The following is a 6,890-nucleotide window of genomic DNA, read 5'->3' as shown; positions in this document are numbered from 1 at the left end:
GTTGATTGTTATAGGTCCCATTTAGTCCCATTGAGGCGTAGAAGCAAACAATGGTATGACTTGTTCAACAACAACATATGATTATTGTATTTAATGCATGAGTTGTTAATGCAGTTTATGAAGTTACAGGCATTGGATTAAAAAAAAGTTTGATTCATTTTAATGATAATATATAAAATCATTCTGCATTCAGGCAATTGAAGAAACAATGCACTTACATAGGTTTTAGCCTGCTCCGGGGTGCACAAACCATTTTATCTTACCAACCGCTAAGAGTTCTCATAATTAGCAGAAGAAATTCTAAGGTAAGAGTTTCCTCTTAAAACCTATTCACAAAGCTGCTGGGACCAACTTTTACACAGATATGCATATAGGCAGCCTTTTTAACAGATTAGCATAATTATGGCTGATATTAAAACATTGTGGAAACCTAGAAGAAATCCGAACTGGATCCAATGACAGCTGTTACTTTTTGCCCAACTTGTAAATGAAAAGGACATATATTCAAATAATTATCATAACATGAAATTATCATAAAATGATGTTTATGTTCTGTTTATGTTCTGAGGTTTTTAGGATTGTGATTTGGTCTTAGTGACTTAGGAGTCTTTGTGACTACCTTTTCAAAGATATAGAAACTGAATTTATTTCTAAAATACTTTGTAAAATCAAAAGCATAAAATGTATTAGTCCTAAAACTAGTCCTGACACATCCATTATTTTTAAGAGTTTATCCTATATTGGAAAGTTAGAAGCTAGTTTTAACCTTAAAATTTTATGTGAATATAGCTCCAGATTTTTAAAACTTACGGCTAAACACAGAGTTTAAATCACTAATAATTAATAATATAATAATAATAATAGTAATAATAATAATTAGTTTACAATCTGAAAAACAGAAATATTAGATGAGTTAAGATAGGGGGTGAAAATTTTTCAAAATATTTATTTAATGACATTTTTATTTTATTTTATTATAAATAGTCAAAAGCTCATTTGTTAAAATATTTAACTTTTGTTTAGCATTTTAAATTAATTTGAAAAGTGTGTACACAACTGCTCTCCCTTCAACAATACTGTTACAAACACAGTCAGTGCAGAACAGAAAAAGACAGGGGAAATGAATGCGTTAAAATATGGACAGCAAGTCAAAGTTAACAAACATAAATTGGTAAGCTTAACCTTTCAAAAATAAAAATAAATAAATAAAAAAGTGTTTTGTTTGTGAATAAATGTTTGATTTACTTTCAAGAGAAACTGAGGAGATTGTTAACAGAGATGCAAAATAGTCTAACTTCACCACCAAATATAAAAATCCCAAAAGGTGAATAGGTTTAATTCATCTATTTCCAATTAGTATTTTCAAAACTTTTGCTACTTCATACTAAAGTACAAAACTGTGTTGAACTTAAAGTTTAAGTTATTTTTAAATTTGTAAATATAAATACAAAAATAATTATATTAGGGAATGGTTAATGAGCCAATGAGTGATCCTCTGAAGCCATGGTTTTAGTGGTAATATCATGTCATTTTCATTTTAAAATTGTTTTCCAAGTGGCAGACATCTTCTACAATTAAAAAAAAGGAAAAATGTGTATTATTTGCCTGTCGATTTATTAAAGATTGCATTTCACTAACATCATCATGTTCATGTTTGTGTTGCGGCACAGCTATAAAACGTGCAATACCTAAGAATCTATACTTATTTTTTATTATACATATGTTATTGTTTTAATAAATCTTACATCTATCCACATTCCATTGCATAATTGGAACACTGATCGTTAACACCCCCAGCAAATGTGCAGTTGCACCTAAGTTGACAAAATTGACCAGAAATTTTGTCTAGGTAGACAATGTATTAGGTTTTAATACAGCCACAGAAAATAAGTGAAAAATGTCTCAGGTTACGAATGTAACCATGGTTCCCTGAGTAGGGAATGAGACACTGCGTCCTCTAGGGGTCGCTATGGGGAACATCTCCTGGTGACCTGTGTCTGAAGCATACATTTAAAACACACCAATGAATTTGCCGGTGACAGCTTCTGATGTCACTACTGGCGCGACTATAAACAGGCACTGGGAGAACACGTCATTCACTTCTTTTTCTGAAGCTTGCGTCCAAAACATGGCAGGGAGCTAGAGGACGCAGTGTCTCATTCCCTACTCAGGGAACCATGGTTACATTCATAACCTGAGACGTTCTCTTTCAATGGAACAGGAAAGAACCTAGCATTTTATATGAAGTCTTGCCTGACACACAGGGGCTATCGCTTGCTTTCGCATTAGCTTGCTGAAGGTGCTATCTCCACAGATCTCTAGTAGCAACACTCTGTTTAGATAGGTATCCGAGGATACAGAGGTGGAGTGGTGCCCAAGATGAATGGGGCTTTTACCAACTCAAGAAAGGGCACGAAGCAATCACGCCAAGCCCTCACCATATTACTCTGATAGAGCAGCTCATAGATAGAATGGTGCATCTCAAAACAGTATGTCTGAGAGTCATTAACTCCATGGAAATAATGCTGGAGCGCTCTTGGAAAAAAACAGATAACTCAGTCTCATATGAGACGAGAACTCCAGATTCAGAGTAGCGCATTCATAGGAGACCCATTTTTGGAAAAGGGGAGCGCTGCTAAACTACCATGAGAATCGCCCAAATAGCCCCTCATGTTGAGGGAAGCGATGCTTGAAGTGTATAAATAAATACACACTGGCTGAATGGAGCCCAAGGAACCAAGGTCTATTCATCTCAAGAAAGGGAACGAGGCGGAGCGTGTAACCCTAACTGTACAGGATTTCGGAAAGTGCGCGGAGTCTTGCATGGACACTTACCACTTAAGTGGATTTTAGAAAGTGCGCAAAGTGTTCACGTGCACACTGACCACCATGTGGTTTTCAGAAAGTACACAGAGCTTAGTGTGTGTACCTAAAGGTTCCTAAACAACGCAGAGGCACTGAACCGCACAGGAGAGTCAAGCTCAATTTTTAACAAACCTCTGCTGAGGAGAGCATGACCTGAGGCAGCATATACAATAAGACTTCTGTAACTGCCACCTCCACTTCCTGCTGGATGCGATAGCACAGCTAAGCAGCCAGGAGACCCCTCAGGGTCACCTGGCTGGACATCCATGAAATTCCCTGCAGTTGCTGTGACAGGCCTGATGATCAAGGAGGCTCCCGCAGAAACCTTTGATCTTAGCTGCCTAATACCGGAACATGAAGCCAGATGGCTGGTGCTGACAAGCGTTTAGTAAACACTGTAACTGAGCACTGCAAAGGAAACTCGCAGATTTTATTAGTAGACACATAGCCACCAGCAATTTAATACACATAAGTATATACAGAAAGGGTTACATACTCTTCCACCCTCCTGCGCTGGAGCCCCGCACAGGGGGCACCTCTTTTTAGTCTGGACCATCAGTAAGGTGGTTGCTATGAACATAGAACCAGCCAAAAACATTATAGGTCCAGGATAGGAGACTGTTATGTGAGAGGTTTCCACATAACCTCGATCAGGTGGAGAGCTGGTGGTTACTGGGGAATTAGGAAGGGGAGGATAAAAGCAGAAGTAAAAAATCCCTAAAGGGAACGAGCAGATACCTTGGTATCGCTCTGATTCAGATGAGGACGCTGCCTTGTCTGGATCACATCCCTTAGGTTATGCATACCTCCTTGTGACCCACGATTCCTCTTACCCCTGCCCGTAGGTGGGGGAGGAGCGCGAGCCACAACACTAGCCTTCTGTGCCAGTCTTTGATCCTCAGATTGAGACAGGCCAGGACCCCTATGTTGTTCGGGCTCAGACCTGGACCTGGATCTGAAAGCAGTGGAGCGCGCCTTCGTCTCCCTAAACTTCTCGATCACCGTCTCAATGTAAATACCGAAAAAGTTCAGAAGGCGAAACCTGACATCGAGAAGAAAGCCTTTTCTTTCTTTCCAATGTCTGCAAGGAGATCTGTGGTATGGCGCAGCTCGGCTACTTGATCAGGAAAAAGGCCCTCAACTTTGTCTAGGTCTCTTAGCAGATCAGTCTGATATGCTTGAAGCACCACCATCATGTGTAATAAAGCCACAACCTGAACTGCTGTGTATGCCTTGCCATTTAAGCAAGATGTATTTCTTGAAGGGGCTTAGATGGCAAGGAGGGAGATTAAGAGAGAATGTCTCCACCGCAAAAAGAAAGCTCTTTCTACAGGGGGCATCTTCTCATATCAGTTTTTGCGCATCGCCTCGATGTCGGCACAACTCTTATGCCAAATCGATGGATGCGAGAAGACAACGGCCTCTTTCATTTGTTTTCAATCTCTGTATGGAGATCAGGCAGAAATGGAAGGCTCACCTGAGCTGGAGGGCTATGGTCAGAAAGATAATGCTCATTGAGGCGGCCTCAAAGCGTCACCTTTTTAGCGCACTTTCCTGGCAAGTCCAAATTTGCCATGGCGCAATCCATAACCTCCAACAGCTCTACATATGCAGGGCAGGACAATTGAGAAGGCTAAGCCTCAGCTTCTTCGCCATCCTCAAATATCTCCTGCTTTTCCTGGGTAAAAACCCAGCAGAGCACTAAACTCAGTATCAGAAAGTGTTAAAGATATAACATCATCCTCCCAAGGCTCTCGTCTTCCGCCATTATGAGCGCGTAATGGAAAGTCTCTCTCTAAACCATTCAGACAGATCCACCTGTAATTCTTACAAGCTCATTCTCCACCATGCCTCAGCAGCGGCGGAACCTTGAACCACAGGAAGCAGATGGCTGCCTTTTTTTCCCCGGAAAGAGAGACGAACGAGAGAGGAGCTCGAAGGCGAAAAAGAGAATGACGTTTTCTCCCGGAGCATGTTTATAGTCGCGCCGGTAGTGACATCAGAGACTGTCGCCAGCCAACTCGTTGGTGGATTTTCAATGTATGCTTCAGGCACGGGTCACGACGAGGTATTCCCCATAGAGGATGCAGTTTGAAGTTCCCTTGAAAGGGATCGACAGCTTTTACCTCCTCCCTGGAGTAGGGTATTCCTGCAATACCAGAGTTTGTAGGTTCAGGAATGCAGTTCTAGGACCCTATAAATTGTACATTTTATTTTGTAAATTTTTTTTGTATGCATGTATGTATTAGCAGTTTATAGTTTTTTTATAATTTGCTATATTAAATTATTTATTTGTAGTATTATTTTTAAGTAATTATTTAGTTGTTTAATTTGTAAACATTTAATTACTGTCCTAATCAATCCCTAACACTAAACATACACATTGGTAACCCTCTTGAAATATTAACTTAATTTGTTTCAGTATTTTGCTTTTAAATTCAGTTTCCTTTGATAGAATGACTTGTGCCATAATGTACTGTTTTTGCACAGCTAAATAGGATAATAAATATAGATTGCTGACACCACCTCACACCCTCATGTTCAATCCAGCTCTTACATTAAAAATCCACACACACACACAAAAGTTGGTTCTTCAGCGGTTCTTTGGGGTGGTTAAGGTGCTATATAGAACCACTGCCATACAAAGAACCCGTTAAGCCCTATGCATAGTTCTTTGAAGGCTCTTTAACTCTCTCTTAAGCTCTATCAACACAAACACGTGTATTTTCGAAGCAGTAGCTTTTTATGTGCGGTTTGGCCATTTGTCCACACCCAAACAAAGGATCAGGTCACTCAAACTGAACATTCTGCTAAGGTGAAGATTTTCAGAAAATCTGGTTGCAGTGTTGTCATGTAAACGGTGAAACCAGAGGTATTGGCTTGTGATGTCAGAGTGCGCACTGTTATCTTTGTTTGACATGAGATTGTGCAACTTTATTTACATAAGGCGAGTCTGACTAACACTGGACGTAGCCAAAATATTGCTGCTAATAACTGTGCTAACCTTTTTTCAGGATTGGTCAACATGGCTTTACGGTTAGGGTTATAACGCCACCTGTTGGTTTGGCATGCTCTTTTGACAGCAGTGTTCGAATTGTGTCAAGGCTCTTGGGGGGTCCGCCTATAATCAGCCCCATGCCCCCTTTAAAAACAAATAAACCAGTGATAAATAATTAATAAAATAAATATATATATTTCTCCACAAAAATCTATGCAATAGCAAACTTAGCACGTTTCTTTTAATCTCGTAATTTATATTTTTGGGGTTTGTTTAAATGAAACATAATTCATATGATTTATTTATTTATTATTATTTTGTCTTCCTCACTAATGCTCAAAAATCCTAATAACTTAGTGGCTGTTCGTTGGTTCTAAGACAAAAGCTTATTCAATATCAGTTAAGTTGGTGTACCAAACTATCATTAAGCGAAGAAGAATTAAATATCTACCCACCAACAGTGTGTGAACCAACTGCAGGGTAAGGCTAACAGTAATAGCCTAATGTTAGTGAAATGTAGACTATAAATTACACATATCATAAACCTGCCTGTTTAGACACCTACCTGATATGATGCCAGGAAATATTTTATGTTACGTTTTCATGTGGATGGAGATTGTTTTAAACCCTGTTTGTATGGATGATAAATTTAATTTAAATGAAGAAGAAAAAACTCTGTTTATAAAAATACCTGTGTACATGTAACTAGGCCTTAGTCTCTTATACTCTAAAAAATGCTGGGTTATTTTTTCTACCCAACTGCTGGGTGGAGCCTGTTGGGTCATATGTTGGGTTGTTTTTCTAGTTCTGGTTAGTTTTGTGTTACCCAGCCATTGGGTTAGTGGCTGGGACAAGATAGTTTAGAAAGATTTAAAAAAAACGAAATTAAAATACAGTGTGTATTTCCCCAAAGATAATGTGGCCTTCAACCTTTTTGCCCCCAAGCCCCCCTATTAGGAAATATTCCAGGGCCCCCACATAAGACTTTTTGACCTTTTAATCACATTTATTACTGTGATTTCAAAGC

The sequence above is a fragment of the Carassius auratus genome, unplaced genomic scaffold, assembly GCF_003368295.1.
Source record: "Carassius auratus strain Wakin unplaced genomic scaffold, ASM336829v1 scaf_tig00002951, whole genome shotgun sequence".
Classification (NCBI taxonomy): domain Eukaryota; kingdom Metazoa; phylum Chordata; class Actinopteri; order Cypriniformes; family Cyprinidae; genus Carassius; species Carassius auratus.
This window is presented reverse-complemented; position numbering follows the sequence as displayed.